Genomic DNA, 19,973 nt, shown 5'->3' with positions numbered 1-19,973 from the left:
ATGGCTCCCCAGGCTCTGCAAGGGGCAGGGCAGGGCAGGACCTCCCCTCCCGGGCCCAGGCTGCTATCCCATAGGGCTTCCGACTTGCCTTCCTGCTCCCAGGGGACAGCGCAGAGCAGTATGACCTCCGGAGACTCAGTCCGCTTACATGGGGGAAAAAAAACACACAACCTGACACTTTAACAAATGTACTCCAGAGCCCTTTGGACTTTTAATTTTTTATTACTATTTTTGTCATTTCAACAGGTTTTTAGCTGTGGATCTAGAACAAGGTGCTCTTGCGGAGTTCATTCACTGGTAATAACAGTAGTAATGGCCTTTAATTTTGAGTCCCTGTTCAGCTGCTGGATATGAAGCACCACGCCGGGCCCTTTCCATCTGCTACATCATTTAATCTTTGCAGTGAGCCTCTGAGGTCCAGGGTGGGAGGGAGAAAAGAGTAACTCTGTTTGTGACAGAGATGCCAAGGCTCAGAGAGGACCAGCCCTTTTCCTCAGGCAATGGCTCTCATCTGGAACCCAGGCTCTCTTCCGGGCTGACTGGTCCAGTGTCCTGTGTGTACAGGACTAATGTCCTGATTGGATTGCTGTTTGCAGCCAGATATTGCTCTTGGCTTTTAGAGGCCACACTCACCTCTTAGTCCCATGCACCATGGCCCCTTCCATCTCAAAGCCACCAACAGAGAATCTACTCTGGGTAGAATCATTCTAAACTCCTCTTCTGCCACCAACTGGAGAGCTCTCTCTGATTTTAAAGGGCTCGTGTGATTCAGTTAGTCCCACCTGCAAAATCTCCTTTTCTTAAGGTCAATGGTTCCATCTAACATGCCCTACTCATGGGAATCAAATCCATTACCTTCACAGCCCCAGGGACTACACCTACCTACGGAGGTGTGGGAAACCTTGGGCAATATCTTAGAATTGTGCCTATCACTTGGGGTTGGTTGGGGCTGGGTTAAGAATTCAGTTTTGGACCTCGTCATTTTGATATAATTGTGGAACAACTGACATAAGATGTAAAAAGTCTAGTTTGGATGCATATGTGAGGTCTGGACTGAGGATATACGTTTGGGAACAATCGTTATGTTAAAAATCTGATACCAGGTAGGGTTACCTGAGAATGAGCGTGGGTAGGAAAGAGATGTCCACGGACTGAGTCTGTAGGACCCAACACTTAGAGATTGGGTAGAGGAGGGGGATTGAGCCAATATGGGTAAGAAGGAGCAGCCAGTAATACAGGAGGAAAATCAGAAGAGTGTGGGGTCACAGAGAGAGAGAGAGAATGTGTGTGTATGTCTTCAGGTAGGAGCAGACATCTCCATCTGCTGAGCCTTCTAGTATGATAATACAGGAAAAACATCCAACTGGATTTGGCAACCTTACAGAGGTCACTGGTGACCTTGACAAAATAAAGTTTTGAAGGTGTTGGGGACGGAAACCTGATTAAAGTAGATTGGAGAGTGAAGGCATTTGTAGGCGGAGGAAAGTGTGAGCGAGAAATCGACTGATGAAGTTGAGGAAGTGAAAAGGGATGGGGTCAAGGGCATGGGGTGGGGAGGGACTGGCCTCTGACGAGAAGAAGGATACTTCCTTCTCAGGGAAAGGGGTCACATCAGATCACGTGGATGCTGAGGCAGGGCATTCGCCATTTGGTGGTGGGAAGATCAGTGAAGACCCATATGATGTGTTTGCTTTTCCATGTTGGGTGAGACAAACTTTGATCAGCTGTGCAGGGCAGGTTGGAGGTGAGGGGAGAGTACATGAAGAATCATCAGTGGCCAGAGGGGCATCTTCCTAGAAAAGCAGGACTGTAGGCATGCTGAAGGCAGGGCTAAGGACCCCTTTGAGGAAGGCTTCCTGAGGAAGGCTATGTGGTCCATGGAGGCTTTCTTCAGCACCCAGTGCTATGCTCAGTGGCAGAGATCACCACACACCACGGCGAGTGCAGATGTCTTTCTTGTCTCCCCACATGACTGGGACCTCCTGAAGCTGGAATTGTGTATCTTTCACCCCGGGCAGAACACCAGGTCTGGCCGTATGAGTCACTCAGCAAGTGTGTCCTGACCTGAACTTAGGACCCACGGGGAGAGCAGGTGATGACAGTGGATGGGTGTGGAAGTTGCTGATAATAAATACTGACCCATCATGGCTTCGCCTTGGCCAGTCAGGACAGGACTCTGGGCACCACTTCCTTCAAAGGGAGCCTGGTTTTGTTATACAGAGGCTGGGCTGTAATCCTAATTTTTAGATCCCCGCATTCTGTGCGTAGATCCATGGTTTTGTACTTAACCCAAATGAGCAGAAACACCTGGGGGGAATATCTAAAATATGAGCTTGTTATTAAGAGTAAATAAACCCACACAAACCCTCCACCAACCAGCTGTCTCTCCAAGTCAGTGGGAAGCAGGATGGGATGGGAAGGAGCCCCAGCTGAGCCTGCTCCATGGAGCTGGGCCGTGGAATCCTGTCAGCTCCCAGTGCTGGGGAGCCATCTGTGGGCCCTACCGCCTGATGGCCATTCACTCAGCGTCCCAGCCTGGTCTCCTCAGCACGGTCTCTTCCAGAGCCCCCACAGTCCTCGGTAGAGGTGCCCCATTTGGTTTAAATGAAATTGGTCCGAGGACAGGGAGGCAGAAGGAGGCCTAGGGAGAAGCATGGTGGAGACACAGAGGCAGAGCAAGACAGCAAAGAACTTAGCAAGATGAGAGCGCCCAACGTGGGGGAAGAAGACCTGTGTTCCCATCCTAGGGCCATACTTCCTGTGCACCATGAGCAAGTCATGAAGTCATTTTCTCCCTCTGGCCTCAGTCACCCCACCCACAGGGTCAGGGGTTGGACTAGAAGAAGGTTGAGCCTCTTTCTGGCTCTAACACCCGTGACTCTGAAGAGAGGCAGGCAGCTGAATGAGAGAAAGAGAACAAAGAGGCCAAGTCTCACTGTGACTGCCCACACAAACTACTAGATAAAAACAGATGGTCACCTACCTGACCCCAGGGACCCATGGACAGGGACCAGCAGAGCGACCTCACGGAAAAGGAAGCCCAACTCTGACTGGTTTAGACAAGGGGAATATTTGTACCACGTGCGATGACAAGCCCAGAAGCAGTGAGGATACTGGAGTTGGAGGTCATGTTCACTCAGAGCCTTTCATCTCACCAATCTGCCTGCACACAGTCTCCGGCTCCCAGAGAGCTCCTCCTCGGCCTCAAGATGGCTGCCCCCAGAGTACCAGCCTCGTATTAGAAGTAATAAAGTCCAGGGGAAAAAACATTTGCCTCCCTTTTACATCTCCTTTTAAGGGTGGAGACACCTCACTCAGAAGCCCCTTTTCCCGGACTCTGCTCCCGGCAGAAGCTGGCTTACTATGCCTCATTGGCCAGAAGCGAGTCTCATTTCTGTTTCTGCACCAATCGATGACTAGCGAGCTGAGCTTAGTTACCATGACTGACTGAGACAAATCGTCAAGGGAGATGAGTGATGGAAGTTAACCAACCAGAAGGGTTTCTTTTGGACATCTTTTGGACAAAGAAGGCACGATTTGGTAAGATCTCGGTCAGTATGTGAGCAGCAGCGGCTGGGGGCCTGAGACATTGCCCTACAACCAGCGCAGCCCTCACAAGTCTTCTTTCCAAGTGACCCTTGGAGACTCCTGGACTCTCTGCAGGCCTCAGTTTCCCCTCTAAACGAGAGGGACATGGGCGAGGATATCTCTGAGGCCCAAAATATCCAATATGCGCTAAGTTCGTGACTGGCAATACACACCCTTTCCCCTCATGATCCTCAGAATAACCAGAAAGAGAAAGAGACATTCATGTGTGTTGGCAGGCTCAGTTGGTTCTTTTCCCTTGTTTTCCAGAACTTTAAGAAGAAGAACAAAGGTGGTAACAAAAAAAGAAAAATGGAACGACCCACACTTCCCCTCATTCTTTACCAGAGCTACTTCCACACAGGAATGATGAGCAAATGCAGGCCCGTGCCAAGGGCAGGCGGAGGGGTTTCTGACTATAAGAGAGAGGAGAGGCAATGAGAATAATTTCAGTAAAAAGGGGAATTATTGGGTCACATAACTATAGGGTATGAAAGTCAGATCATGGTTCCCCCAAAGGAAATTCAGGATTCTGTTACCTAAAGACAGGGAGCACGTGTGGGATGGCAAGAAAACAATGCACAGATGTCCGTGTAATGGGACTCCAACTGCTCCCAAACAGGACATGGTACCTTTAGGCACAATTTTGCACTCACCTCCCAACCCTTCAACCAGAAACTAGGAAAGCACTGGCCTCTGTCATGAGGGCCAAGGCTGAGGAGGCTGCCTGAACAATAACAAAGCTCTGTCTGGGGGCGGCCCCACTTAGCAAGGACTGAGCAGACACCAACAGCCTCTGTGTTTTCTGAAATTTCCCCATGTGAATTCTCTGAAATAAGAAAGGTAGACGTAGTCATAGATGAAAATCGCCCTATGTGGAGAATCGAAGAAGAGAACTCAAGAGGCCACATGTAGAAGTAAGTTCCTTAGTGGCGTTTTGTCGGCCACACCCCAACACGCTCCCCAGGACACAAACCCAGGCTGCCCACACCCCACTCAGGGCACCTCCCGCACCTCATCGGGAGTGAGGCAGGAGCGAAGACTCAAGAGGCTGCCTGGCACATAGCTTCCCTCCTCTGACTCCTGACTTAAGCCTCCTCGCTCTGGCCGCAGCTGGACTCCTGGGGCCAGGACAAAGTCTGGCAAAGTGGCGATGTGCGTGGGGGCTGGGTGCGGATGGAAAGGACACAGAGCGCTTTGTAAGCACATCTGGGCCGTTCTGCAAGGAGAAGCTGCTGACAGACTGTTTGCCAATAAAGAAAGTCGCACAGCCTAATAACAATCAGATGGCTCTCCAGCCCATCTCCGTCCTGGCCGGGCTCTGCAAGATGTACCTAGGCAGATCCAGGCAGCTCTTCTCCTGGGAGACTCAACTCAGTGGGGTCGCAGGGCTCCTTCCATCAGCCGAGCGCCAAGAAGGCTCCGTCCCTCCCTGTGCATCAGGAGTCTGTGCTTTGGCCCAAGTCATTCAGAAGCACTTCTTCCAAAGTTCCAGCCCATAGAGAGCCCCCTACAATCAGCTTTTACATGAACCATCCATCGATTAGCACATTGTTGCACAAGACCCCGAGTCTCTGACACCCAGAATCCTGTCAGCTCATTCACTCACATTGTCTTCTTCCCAAGGTGACTCCTGGGTATGGGTTTTGTCTTCTCAACGAAAGCGGACCTCAAGTTTCCTGGAGGTTGGGCCCCCATCTTGCATTTCCCTTGCTGCCTGGTGGCGGGGCTAAGCACAGAGGAGTCATCCAAAAGTCTGCCTTCCTCCACAGCCCCTGCAATCTGATGGTGGGCACAAAGAGGAAAGAAGAGCTAAGAACCAGCCCAGTGAACAATTTGGCCAGCTTCAAAACTAGACTGGGGGGCAGGGGCGGGAGGCCTCAAAATCCTTTGGATCCAGGATTTTCGGACTTTAACTACAGAAATCTGCTAGAATCAAAATGTTACCTGGAGGCTCAGTAAATAAAACAGAGGGGAGGGGCTTCCCTGGGAAGCAGGGGGCCTGGGAGTCAGTTCACTCTTTCCCTCAGCTTCTCCATTCCTTCTCCCAAGGAATCACCTGAGAAACCACTGGGAATCCCTCAAAGGTCTCTGGGTGCAGTGCAATGCAAAAACCCCTTCATTAGACCCTCTGCCAGCCTCCTTGTAGGACTGCCTTGTAGTGGATCTGGAGGGTCAGACGTCTCTGCCCACTCTCCCTGAAATTAGGAAACAGGAAAGCATCCTCCCTGGTGGAGCTATCCCTGGACGTCAATTCAGAAACCCTGGATTCCAGTTCCAGCCCAGATACCGACTTAGTTCAAGTAACCTTGAACTTAACATGTCTGCACGTCAATGCCTGTGTTATAAATCAGGGGTGACTCTGAGCACCTTGCTAAGTAGCAGCTCCTGCTGCCGTCCCTGGCATGAACCTGGCCCTTGACAGGCACTGACTTGGGGAATCTGACTGGGCCCCTGCAACGCTTCATCTCTGTGGAAGAAGACAAAGGGCCCCTGTTGGGTCATCAAACCGAGAGCAAAGGGATCTGGGAGGCCACTGTGGAGTTTCCTAGGACCATGGAACAGGGACAGGGGGAGAGCCGGGTTTGGGTATTTTTCCCTGGACACATTTGTGAGGCTGCTGCAAGACATCCTGTACATTCTATTATTAGGAAGGAACCCAGCCCAGGACACAATCATCACAAACCTCAAACTGCTGTTTACAAATGCGGGGAGTTTGGTGAGACCTAAAATGCTCTTCCCCAAATGCATTCTCCCCCCGCCCCCTTGGTTTTTTAAACCCATGTGGATTCCAGGGGAAATTGAATCCATATGTTTCTGGTTCATTTACACTGAACTCATCAAAATGTAATTTTGCAACATCTAGTTGACGTCCAGGATGTCTTTAGAAGCCTCATTTTTATGCCTTTTTATAAGCCCCTCTCCCTTGGAGACCGGAAGTTATGCCTTGCCAAGAGTGGATGGAATTCCAGCCAAGCAGGATTTCTGAGAAGACACACAAGGTGGAAAGAGCCTCTTATCTGAGACCTGGGACCCTTACTCCTGTCTCCATCCCCTTCTCAGAGCAGAAACGGCAAGAGGCAAGCAAGGGGAGGTGCCCAGCTCGCCAGCTCAGGACCGAGTGGTGTTCAGGCTACTTACACTTCAGCTCTGCAGCCTCTCACCTCCCAGAGGATCAAGGAGATAAAAACCAGCCTGTTCCATTCTGTGGATGGGGACGCTGAGGTGGTAAAGTGACTTGTCCAAGTCAACAGCATAGCTGGGATTAACAAGCAAAATAAAAAACGCCTTCCGGGACGAGAAGCCCTGTGGGTGGGAATGTGCCTTGGCCATCTGTGGGATAATGGAGAGAAATAGATGCGCTCTCTGACCTGGTTCGCTCTGCGGCCCGACAGGATCCTGTGGTCTTACATTATCAGTGGGCTCCTGCTTCCTAGTAGGTTAATGGTCCATTTAAAAGTAAAATTTTGACTAGCTAATAAGGCTTCGGTCACAGGCTGCAGTTTACACACAAATAGGAATGCAGGGAAGGAGAGGGGTGCCTCGGGGTCGCAGTGGTGGAGGCAGATAAGTGGGAAATTTGGATTCTGGTCCTGAGTCCGGCACGGAGTGGCATCCTCAAACACCTGCTCTAATTAATTAGAACATCTTCTCTGGCTCTCTTCTCAACAATTACACAGGCAGAGAAAAATAGCATGTCTTCGAAGGGTTTGCAAAGGTCCCTGTGTATTTTGCACTGGTCATCCGGAGGGTAGTGGCTGCCAGCTAGCCGCCCACAGAGCAGGGCCTGAATGCAAGATGTGGGCTGGGAGAGCAGTCTGAATAGAGAGAGCCTGAGTCTCGGCCCCTTTTAGCAGACGTTTGCAGAAAGACAAAGGCCCCCAGACTGGGCAGACTTGGAGGGACCAGCCAAGCCCAGTTTTGGTCATCTCTGCTCCCATCCCCAGTAACCAGTCTAATCAGAGGGGCATCAAACCTCGCCGTGCCCTAATGCCAAACTGACCCACATTCACAACTCTGGGGAATGGCCATCTTGGATGTGGGTTGGGGGGGCAGTGTGAGTGTGCAACATTCTGGCCCCCAGTTTCTTCTAGGCTACCATGAACATGAGCTTGTCTTCCACTACCATCAGTCCCTCCCTCTCTCAAAACTGGGTCTGTCACTCAAGGGGCTGTTTTACTGAATGCCCTGAGCATGCCACAACTAGACTGCTCTATAAAAATTCAGCCAACATCTGGGCGGTCCCCAGCAACCTTACCCAGTGGAGAGATTACTGTCCTCCAGTTTTCCCCAGATGAATGGAAACAACATTGCAATAGACACTGCCCCTCTTTCTCTTGACTTTCTGCCTTTCTTTCTTCCTTTCTTTTCCTTCCTTCCTTCCTTCCTTCCTCTCTTTCTCTCCTTCTCTTGCCTTTCTGCCTTTCTGCCTTTTTCTTTCTTTCTTTCTTTCTTTCTTTCTTTCTTTCTTCTCTTTTTCCCTTCCTTCCTTCCTCTCTTTCTTTCTTTCTCTCTTTCCTTCTTTCTCTCTCTCTTTCTTTCTTCCTTCCTTCTTTTCTTTCTTTCTTTCTTTCTTTCTTTCTTTCTTTCTTTCTTTCTTTCTTTCTTCTTTCTTTCTTTCTTTCTTCTTCCCTCCTTCCTTCCTTCTTTCCTCTCTTTCCTTCCTTCCTTCCTTTCTCTTTCCTTCTTTCTCTCTTTCTTTCTTCCTTCCTTCTTTTCTCTTTCTTTCTTTCTTTCTTTCTTTCTTTCTTTCTTTCTTTCTTTCTGCTTTAAATGTAGATACAACACCTGAAGGCTTAGCAGCCATCTTGCAAGCATGAGGCAGTAAGCATGAGAACACAAACCAACATGCTAAGGAGAATGGGGTAGAAAAACGGTGCAGATGGCATTGCTGATACATGGAAGTATCTGTATCTAGAATAATTGCTGTGTGACTAAATAAGCTCCTTGTGGGGGCGCCTGGGTGGCTCAGTCGGTTAAGCGGCTGCCTTTGGCTCAGGTCATGATCCCAGGGTACTGGGATCAAGCCCCGCATTGGGCTCCCTGCTCGGCGGAGAGCCTGCTTCTCCCTCTCCCTCTGTCTGCCGCTCTGCCTACTTGTGCTCTCTCTCTCTCTGTTAAATAAATAAAAATCTTAAAAAAAAAAAAAAAAAGCTCCTTGTGTTTCCACGCTCTTTGTTGGGTTTTTTTTCTTGCAGCTGAAAACATTCTTAACTATCCTTTGCTATTGAAAGACAGAGTATATGTCGTGGGGTGCTGAGGGAGAAGTTAGTGAAAGTGGAGACTCAAGCCTCATGCAGGATGAACTCACAAGTCCTATATAACAGACAAAACAGAGAAGCCATGAGTCAGCCCAGGAAACTGGTCTGCAGAGAGTGAGGAGCCTAGAGCAACCTAGAGCAGCCAATCCATGTGGCCCAGGCACTTTGGAACAGGTAGGAGGGACCAAGAACTGGGTTTGGTCCCAGCCCCAGGCACTCAAACTGAGTCCCAAGATCAGGAGTCTCTGTCACTTCTGCACACACCACAGCATGATGCTGGCATTCTACAATCTTAGGAGCTCTAGGGACACCTCTTCTTAGACGAAGTAATGTTTGCTGATGCTATCCCCTCAGGTCATGGGGTACAGCAAGGAACATCACAGAGCCTGGCCCCAGCATGGGAGCCATACACTGGTACCCTGACCACACTCCAGGAGCTGAAGCCAGCTCCTCCCAGGCCCTGGCCGTGTCTGATATGACACCTGATAGAAGCTGGCTCCAGAGGATAAGTGTCCAGTGGACATGGCTGGACCCAACAAAGGTACAATGGGAGAGGGACAAGGCCAAGCACACATTTTTTTTTTTTTTAGAGCCAAAAGTTTTCACATTTATTACCGAACCAACCTACTGGTGCAGAGGCATAGTAACAGAGAAAAATCATTTCCATTTCCTGTCTATGGCCAAGTAGGAAGGATGTTTACAGAGTGATAGGATAGAACACGTCATCTTCAGGCAGCTTAATTAAATATGTGGTACCAATTAGGTGTGTCATCTCATGATGTGTGATGCCGTATAGACCCAGCTTGGTTCTTCTCCAGTGCCTCCTTCTGGAGTTGTACCTGATTTTATTACGTTTTCATCCAAATCCACTGGGGAATGGGACGATTCTGCTTTTGTTTCTTGGCCAGGAATCACTTGATTCTGAAAGTCTTATGAGAAGACGTGGCGAGAAACAGTCAGCCACACAGAGCAGGATGGTGGCTCGTATGTGAGTACAAGCAGCCCCTGGGGATGCCAGAGACACGTGGAGGGCCGTGGAAAGATCGGCAGGGGGCTGAAATCTAGAGGTTGGGTGGGGCACAACGACAGATGAGTGTTCTCATTGTGACATTAGCAGCCTCCATGTTTACCCAAAGCCTGGTGACACTTGAGGACATCTGGATTACAGAGGTCCCTTGTGGAAAAAAAAGCTAGCCCTCAGCGCTTGTGGGGGATCTGGACATGTTTGTCTTTGGGGTCTTCCCAGGTGTCTTGCCTGAGCCCATATTTTCTCTTCCTTCTCTCAGCGTTTTGCCCTCTCCCTGTAGAGACCAAAAATGTCCTGGAGCTAGCTAGGGGGCCTACACAGACCAAGGGGGCCTTCGTCTCCTCCTAACTGCAAGCTATTACTCCCTCTGGGCCCTGCCCCATAAATCTCAACTCCATCCTAATAATCTAATAATGGGACTAGCCATTAGCCTTCCCTTCACTCCCAAAGGATAGCGTTAATAGTAGTCTTCCCTGAGTTATGGAGAGGCTCCCAGAACATTCTGTTCACATCTGGCTGCATCTGGGCATCTCAGACCGCTCTCATCCTGAACAGCTCCCCTGATGAGCCATTCATGGCACAGCTGAGGCAGAGAGGTGCCCAGAGGATGTGCACTGAGCCGCTGAACATGACTCCTTCCCCGGGCAATGCACCCTGTTGCCCCTCTGTTCTCTGGAAGGCACTTGAGATCTACGGACCTCAGCCATTGGTCACCCGGGCAACTTGAACCTAGCTACCAGAGGAAGAAAGCCAAACACTCCCTAATGCCCCTCTTGCCCCTCCTCACATCCAAATGTATCATTAATTTAATGGCTATTTCCACTGTCTAGATATTTGGTCCATAAAGAGAACTGAATTAGTTCCATGATCGATTCTCCTGGCACAGTGGGCCCAGCAAGGTGACTGGCTTTCCTGCCCAGGAGAGAGGTAATAGTCAGGAATAGAGCAGAGGCCAAAGTTATTTTGAATTAAGTACTAATGGATAGGATTTCTATAGCTATTTTTTAATACCTGTACAATTTGATGAAAATCAGACACAAGAGGAACTCAATTTTGTTTTTCATTAATATTCACTTTGTTAACACAAACAGATGATTTCTGGGAGCTCTATTTGCCCTTTTAATTTGTCTCCCGATAATGTGGCGGAGATATCCTCCATTATTAAACTGATTAGCAAGTGGCACGAATCTTTTCTTGTCAATTTCTTCATTATTCCTTATGCAGGACAATGTGTTTAAATTTTGTGAACCACAAGGCTGGGGATGGGAGTGATGAGGGGGAGGAGGAGAGCTGGGCTTTTGAAAAACCAAAAAAGTACTAAATAACAACAACAAACCTGTCATGAAGCCACATACTTTTAATTCTTTAATGGAAGGGTATTGCACAGATCACTTATGGTAATACACATTCTCGAGGATTCAGGACTGGGTAGACTTGACCATATCATCCAAAATAGGGCAGGTCCTAAGCTGCAGGAGGAAACATAACTATCTATAACTCCTATTACAGGTATTTATTTAAATGCTTGAGTCTTTCTTGAGATGGAGAGCTCACTATCTCATAGGGCAGCCATGACCAATTTACGATCTCCTATTGCCTAATCCTGGATTTAGAGGAATGGAAGCCGCCTTCCTCTTCAAAGTGACCCACAGCAGGAGCAGGGTTCTTTGGTAGCAGGAGGCTTTATTTTCCCATGAAGCACTTGGAGACCAAAGTCCACAGTGTGGCAAGGCTCAGGGAATGGGAGCAGAAGCACCTTAAGAATCTTTTAAGTAACTGACCTTGAACAGGCTTAATTCACCATAGTCTCAAAGTACTTTCACTGAGAGCATTTCATTTAATATTCAAAGAATCATGTCAGCTAAATAAGGTGTGCATTATTACTATTTTTTCAATTTTTAAAAAAGAAAAAGAAAAGAATAGCAAAAAAAGAAACCTTGAGATTTCTGAGGAAACTGAGACAAAGAAGCTAAACGACCTGTCCCAAGGTTGCCACAGTTAGTAAGGTGAGGCTCCCAGGGGACTAAATGTTGGGTCCTGGAGCTCCACATGTTCTAAATAGAAATGCTGGGTTTTGCAGGGTACCTGAGAAGAAGTCATTGTCCCAGCACCTGGCACAGATCTGGTCACATAGGGCATTGTTACAGCAGAGCCAGAAGAACCAGGGACTAACTCATTCCCTACTTTGTGGGGCTCTCTGCTCATTCTCTACATACGATTTGATGCCAGATCAACTGGTATTCTTTGAAAATATGTTGCTACCTCAGCCCAGCTCAGATAGCTCCTCATTCTCCTTTGTCTACAGAAAAATTTACACATTTTTGGGTCTGATAAGACAAATAATCCAAGATCTGGCCAAAATCTATCTGTATAGCTTCATTCCTCATTGTTTCTGCTATGTATGCCTCAGTGTCTCCTCTACAGTCCCCCAAAGTACCAGAGTCATTCTCAGATTCTTCTCATTGCTATACTACTCCTCTTAGACTACCAATCTAGGCTGGTGAAAGAAATTCAGTTCATGCTGGTTTAAGCTCAAAGAGACCTTACTGATATACATAGATGAAAACTAAAAGTAGTTGACTTCTGCATCTCCTTAGCTCCAGGTCTTTCTGCATTGGCTTTACCCTTCAGAAGCTGTTCCCTCATTAGAGGAAAGATGACAATCAAGAATATTAGGCTGTTGAAGAAAATGAAAACACCAATTTGAAAAGATATATGCATCTTGCAGCATCATTTACAGTAGCTAAGATATGAGAACAACCTAAGTGTCCATTGACGGATGGATAAATGGATAAAGAGGATGTGATATAGATATCATTCTATATATTATATATTCTATATACTATAGATAGTATTCCATTATGTATAGATATAGATAGATAATATAGACTACATGTAAGTATATATAAGGCTATAGACTCTATATAAGTATATGTAGACTATAGACTACAACTAAAAATCTAGACAGAATAAATGGAGCAGTGATTTTATACCTGTATTTATATCTAATCTATATCTATGCACTATGGAATACTATTCAGCTATAAAAAAAAACCAAAATCTTGACATTTGCAACAATGTGGCATTATGCTAAGTGAAATACACCAGACACAGAAAGACAAATACCATATGATCTCACTTATACGTGGAATCATAAAAACAAACAAACAAACAAACAAAAAACAAACTAAGCTCATAGATAAAGAGAACAGATTGGTAGTTACCAAAGGGAGGGTGGGGCAGGCTAAATGGGTTAAGGGAGTAAAAAAAAAAAAAATACTAGGCTGTCAATTTACCAGCTTAACAAATGTAAGAAATAAAGCTTCTCTTTCCCAATTGTTCCAGAATAAAAGGATCTGATTAGGTAGGCTCAGGTCATGTAGCCATCCCTGCACCAATCTCTGTGACAAAGAAGATGAAATATGCCATTTCATGTGAGAGAATGGTACAACCTCATGGAAACATAAGAATTGAATGTATGGGAGGGATGGGTGAGACTGATGTAACTAGAAGGAAAAAAGGCTGCTAGAAACCAAACAAACAAGAGTTGTCTAACAGTCCTACTCCTTCTCTATGTTAATAAATCTTGCATAATCATTAGGTAGGACAGAACTTGAGTCCCATTCATCTTACACAAGTTAATACCTGTATAACCCAGTCTCCTAAGGTCTCTTCCTTTACTGAATTTCTAGAAGACAGCTTCTGGCAACCATAGAATAAAAGAATGTCAATACAGGGAGAATCATTAGAGATAGTTCTAAAGATACATTTTTTAATAAATTTATAAAAATGAGATCTGCAATAGGACCAGTATTGGTTAAGGATTTAGGCCACATAAGTAATAAACTATAGATTTTCTGACCTCCAATTGAGAGATCTTGCTACCATAATTCATTTAGGAATGAGCTAAGTCAGCTCACTGTATTTGTACTTTAATCTCTGTCCCACACCTACAGATTGGATCTAGACTTCTTGAACTGGCTGTTGGTAGGTAGGTAAAAGACATTAAAATAAGATAGAGTAAGGTTAATACTCTAGTTCTGTCACTTAGTACTATTGGGTTTTAAAGAGAAAGGAAACAATAAAATTACCTTTTGAACAATCAGTTTTCTCAACTGCAAAATTGGAATAAGTATAGTTAGTTGGGTTCTAGGTCTAGTTGACATAAGGTAAGCATACTCCACCCTATCTCTCTCACTGACTATAATTAAAACCAGACAAAATAGATGGAGCAGTTATCATAGGATTCCAAAAAGAAAATAGCAGCAGGAAATCAGAGAAGGGAAACAGATATCAAAATGCCACCAAAATAGCAACAAGTCTCCTTTGTTTCCCTCCACCGCTTTGGTTTTTCCACCCTGAACTCAAAGTCAGTCCAAAACCTGGATCTGTACACCAGGCACAGTCAGAAGAAAAGTCCAAGATAAGTCTTATGTTTATGATCAAAAAAGCATAAAAAAGACCCTACAGAAACAGTGAGGAAAAATGTTTAATTTTTTTTGTTTATTTGTTTTTGTTTGTTTGCTCAATCTCTCCTGTTCAGCCACAAGGCAATCCTGCATTGAGAGAGCAACAACAGGGTCTGATAAGATGCATAAGACCAGAGGAGCTGTGGTCCCAAAAGCATGAGGATAATCCACATTCTTTTTCCATACTCTATCATCTTCCCACTTGACACCAGAGGTAAATGCAGTTGCAGGAAAAAACAGTAGAACAAGGAGACTAGTCAGATATCTAGGAAAGAAAGTGCCTGGGAGCAGAAAAATGTTTAGGAGTTTGCAGAGAGGAAAATGCTCAAGAAGGTGTTTCTATAAAGTTGTCTATGAACTCTTGGGCTTGCACACAAGCTGCAATATGGATGGATCTGACCTTAAGCAACATACCAAAGTCTTTGGGAACTACAGTTCAAAATATATTACCTCCTAGGTTTCAGACTGGACACTGGGTGAGACACATGGAGAACAGGTCTGAGTAGTCCTATAAAAGCTTTAAAAATGGAATTTAAATTGGAACCAGAACCCACAGACTGTGGGCCTTCAGCCTGAAGAAAACTGGCTTGATTTATTTCTGAAACATAACAAAACAAAACAAAAGTAAACATTATTCAAAAGATTCAAACAAGATCCAGCATCTAGAATAATACTCAAAATGCATTCCCAAGATGCATTCCAAAATTACCTGGCATATGAAGAATCAAAAAGATCTCTATTTTATTCAAGGGAAAAGACAATCAACAGACAGCAAACCTGAGATGGCATAGTGTTCCATAGATGGAACTTTTAAACAATGACTTTATTTTTTTAAGATTTTATTTATTTGACAAAGAGAGAGAGAGAGAAATAGTGAGAGAGAGAGTGGCAGGCAGTGGGAGAGGGAGAAGCAGGCTCCCCCATGTGCAAGGAGCCCCACGCAGAGCTTGATCCTAGGACTCTGGGATCATGACCTGAGCCGAAGGCAGACATTTAACTGACTGAGCCACCCAGAGGCCCTTTAAACAATGACTGTAAAGCAACTATTATAACTATGTTCCAAGAAATAAGGGGAAACACTCTTTAAATAAATGGAAAGCTGTAATGTCTCAGAAATAGAAGACTAAAAATAGAAGATAAACAAAAGAATGAAATGAAAAATTTACACCTAGGGGCGCCTGGGTAGTTTAGTTGGTTAAGCATCTGCCTTTGGCCCAGGTCATGATCCCGGGGTGAGCTCTGAATCAGGCTCTCTGCTCAGTAAGGAGTCTGCTTCTCCCGCTCCCTCTTCCTCTGTGTTCTCTCTCTCTCTCCCCCAGATAAATAAAATAAAATCTTTATTTTTTTAATTTACCACTAAAAAACACAATAACATTTTAAAAATTCATTATATTAGCTTAATAGCCAGGAGATGATATAGGAAAGAGTCCCTGAACTTGAAAGTAGATCCACAAAAATTATCCAGTCTGAATGACGGAGAGAAAAATGAACAGAGACTGAGGGACCAGTGGGAAAATAACAAAGGTCCGATATTTGTATCATTAAATTCCCACAAGAAGAAAAAGAAATTGGTATATGAAAGAAAGAAAGAAAGAAAGAAAGAAAGAAAAAGGAAGGGAGGGAGGGAGAGAAAGAAGGAGAAAGGGAGGGAGGGAGAGAGAGAGAGACAGGGAGGGAGGGAGGGAGGGCGGAAAGGAAGGAAGGAAGGGAAGGAAGGAAGGAAGGAAGGAAGGAAGGAAGGAAGGAAGGAAGGAGATAGATGATAGGTAGATGATAGATAGATAGATAGATGATAGATAGATAGATAGATAGATAGATAGATAGATAGATAGATTAGATAGATAGATAAATAGATAGATAGAGAGATAGATAGATGATAGATAGATGATAGATAGATAAAGAAATAATGGCTGAAAACTTCCCAAATTTGGTAAAATGCATAGCCTTACAGATTCAAGAAACTTATGACACTCAAAAGGATAAAGTCAAAGAAATCCATATCCAGATACATAACTATTTAACTTGAAAGTGAAAACACAGAAACAACACTTAAAGCACCTGTATATATATTATAAAAAAATTTATTTGAATGGCTGCAGAATTCTCATCAAAAACCATGGAGACCAGAAGAAATGGTACAATCTTTTTAAGGGGCTGAAAAAGATGACTCTTAACCTACAATTCTGTATCCAGTGGAAATAATTCTTTGGGAGTAAAGTAAAGGTGAAATAAAGACATCCTCAGATTAAGTAAATCTAGGAGAACTATAATCACACTAAATGTAAAAGCAAGTATTTCAAGAAGAAGGAAAATAATACCAGGGGAAATCTGGAACATCATAAATAAAGGAAGAGTAATAGAAATGGTAAATAGTTGGATAAATATACTAGACTATTTTTCTCTTCTTAAGTTCCTTATAATATACATAAAAATTGAAAGCAGCATGTATAACATTGTCTGGTGGCATTTCTAATGTAAGTAAATGTAATACATATTAAAAAAAACAACATGGGGCGCCTGGGTGGCTCAGTCATTAAGCGTCTGCCTTCGGCTCGGGTCATGGTCCCAGGGTCCTGGGATCGAGCCCTGCATCGGGCTCCCTGCTTGGTGGGAAGCCTGCTTCTCCCTCTCCCACTCCCCCTGCTTGTGTTCCCTCTCTCGCTGTGTCTCTCCCTGTCAAAGAAATGAATAAAAATCTTCAAAAAAATAAAAATAAAAAAACAACATAAAAAATGAGAGAAGGTAAAAGAGTCTACGTTACACTTCAACTAACAAAATGTTGATTGTAAGTAAACGAGAATTTAAGTATGTATATTGAAATCCTTAGAGCAATCACTAAACAGACCTGTAAAATACATGGAGTCAAAAATAAATAGTTAATTGTGTCATTTGGTTTTTGTTATTGAGTTCTATGAATTCATTATGTATTCTGGATACTAGATACTTATAAGACCAAGATATATTATTTTAAAAATATTTTCCCCTTCTGTAAGTTGATTTTTCATTCCTTCATAATATTTCTATATTGTATCTTCTAAAACTTTGTATTTTTCTGTTACATCAATATCCCCACAGAAAGATGGTAAGCACATGCTCAGGTGCACCAACGTGGTCCTGCCACAAGTCCCTCTTCTTGCCCTTTCCTGACTGACTTAGTGATATTCTAACACCCCAATGAAATCCCTCAAGTTTTTGTGTTTGTACTCCACCCTGCCTCCAAAAATGCACCTGCCCATGGGCCCTCACACTCTCTTGATTCCCCACTTGCTTGGTTCAGCCTGTTCCCTGGGAGCTCCTCTCATATGACCCTTGAATGCATGCCATGCATCCCTCCCTCTTGTAGGACCTGTCAGTATAATAAATCTCTTTCACTATTGTGTGCTTCTCCATGGTGTTCTGCCTGTCTACAACTGGCTGATTATCAAAAAAAAAAAAAAAAAAAAAAATCAAAAAAACAAAACAAAACAAACAAACAAAAACCATCTGAAGTAGCATAATTATTCCTTACAACATGTTTGGATGCACAAAAGTTTTTAACTTTGATGGAGCCCAATGTATTTATTTTTTTCTTTGGTTGCTCATGTTTTTGGTGTCATGTTTAAGAATCCATTACCAAATCCAAGGTCATGAAGATTTACAGCTATGTTTTCTTCTTATAGTTTTGTTTTTCTAGTTCTTATATTTAGGTCATTAATCCACTCAAAATTAGTTTTTATTTATGGCACAAAGGACAGGTCCAATTTCATTCTATGTAAAATCCAGCTGTCCCAGCATCATTTGTTCAAAAGACCATTCTTTCCCCACTAAATGATCTAGGTATCCTTGTCAAAAACCAATTGGCCATAAAAATATGGGTTTATTTCTGTTATTGGAATGTTAATGGAATGTTATTCCATTCATCTGGATGTTTGTCCTTATGCCAACAACACACTTCTTGACTACTGTAGCAGTATGTTAATTTTATGTCATATATTTTTTTGTTTCAATTTTTAAAATGTAAGAAAATAAATAAATAAGTAATAGGGAAATAACAATGCATCTTCAAATATCCAAAAGAAGGCAGGAAAGGGGAGAGAGAAAAATGAAAAATATTGAGAAACATCAGTTCTTCTCAAACTCTCCCAGAAAGTGAAGAGTAGGAACCTCTTCCTATCTCATTCTATGAGGCCAGCATTACTTCAATACTAAAACTAGACAGAAATGCTGCAAGAAACTACAGATCAAGAATAATGATACAAAAATTCTTCAACAAAATACTAGTATATTGAATTTACTATCGTAGTAAAAAAATTATACACCATGACTGTGATTTATTCCTGGAATGCAAAGATGGTTCAACATACACAAATTAATCAATGCAATACAAAACAGTAATAGAAAAATAAAAGAAAAATAAACATGACCATCTCAATTGATGCAGAAAAAACATTTGATAGAATGCAATACCCTTTCATGATAAAAACATTCAACATAATAGTAATGGAAGGAAACTTCTTCAGTACAATAAAGGTCAGATCATCAGCTAACATCATACTCAATTGTGAAAGACTGAAAACTTTACCGCCTAAGGTCAGAAACAAGACAAAGATACCAGCTTTTACCATTTCTATTCAACAATGCACTGTAAATCCTAACCAGGACAATTAAGTAAAAAATAAATAAATAAAAGGCATTCAAATTGGAAATGAAGAAATAAAATTATTTGCTCACAAATCACATAATCTTACATAAAGAAAACCCTAAATATTCCACAAGAAAATCTGGTAAAATGAATAAATAAATCCAGCAAAGTTGCAAGATACAAAATCAAACCCCCAAGTCAGTTGTATTTCTATACAATCTTTTTGAATAACAATTCTATACAACCTTTTTGGATAAGAATTTCTATACAACCTTTTTGGATAACATCCTTTTTGGATAACAATCCAAAAGGGAAATTAAGAAAACATTTCTATTTACAATAGCATTAAAAAGAACAAAATACTTAGGAATAAATTTAACCAAAGAGACAAAAGACTTATATTTGAAAACAACAAGACATTTCTGAGAGAAATTAAAGAAAACATAAATAAATCTACAGATATCTTGTGTTCATGATTTGTCCATAGTACATACTCCATAATAGTACTACCCAAGGATATCTACAGATTCAATGCAATCCCTCTCAAAATCCTAACAATGTTTTTTGCAGGAATAGGAATCTCACCTTAAAATTATTTTGAAATTTTGGGGGTTGCCAAATAGCTAAAATAATCTTGAAAAAGAACAAGGACTCACACTTTTGACTTCAAAACTTACTATAAAGCTACAATAATCAATGCAGTGTGCTATTGTCATAGGACAGACATACAGACCAATGGAATGGAATAGAGAGCACAGAAATGAACCCTTACCTATAAGATAAAATCATTCTTGACAAGGGTACAAAGACCATTCAATGGAAAAAGGACAGTCTTTTCAACAAATGGACCTGGAAAAACTGGATATGCACGTACCAAAAAGTTAAGTTTGGGGCTTTACCTTGTGCCACATATAAACATTGACATAAAATAAATCAAACATCTAAACAAAAGAGCTAAAACTATGTAAATTTTACCAAAAAAATGGCATTGCATTTGGCAATAATTTCTT

The 19,973-nt window shown here is 43.4% G+C and overlaps 1 long non-coding RNA gene and 1 pseudogene across 1 annotated transcript in view; both read right to left on the bottom strand.

Annotated features, from left to right (window-relative positions):
- Positions 1-19,973, bottom strand: part of LOC118521914 (uncharacterized) — a 119,250-nt gene that overhangs the window by 57,524 nt on the left and 41,753 nt on the right. The gene's annotated exons all lie outside the window — the stretch shown is intronic.
- LOC118521924 (large ribosomal subunit protein eL39-like) lies at positions 9,477-9,781 on the bottom strand (annotated as a pseudogene).

Source organism: Halichoerus grypus, chromosome 15, assembly GCF_964656455.1.
Source record: "Halichoerus grypus chromosome 15, mHalGry1.hap1.1, whole genome shotgun sequence".
Lineage (NCBI taxonomy): Eukaryota > Metazoa > Chordata > Mammalia > Carnivora > Phocidae > Halichoerus > Halichoerus grypus.
Note: the sequence above shows the minus strand (reverse complement) of the source record. Positions and strands in the feature narration are given on the sequence as shown.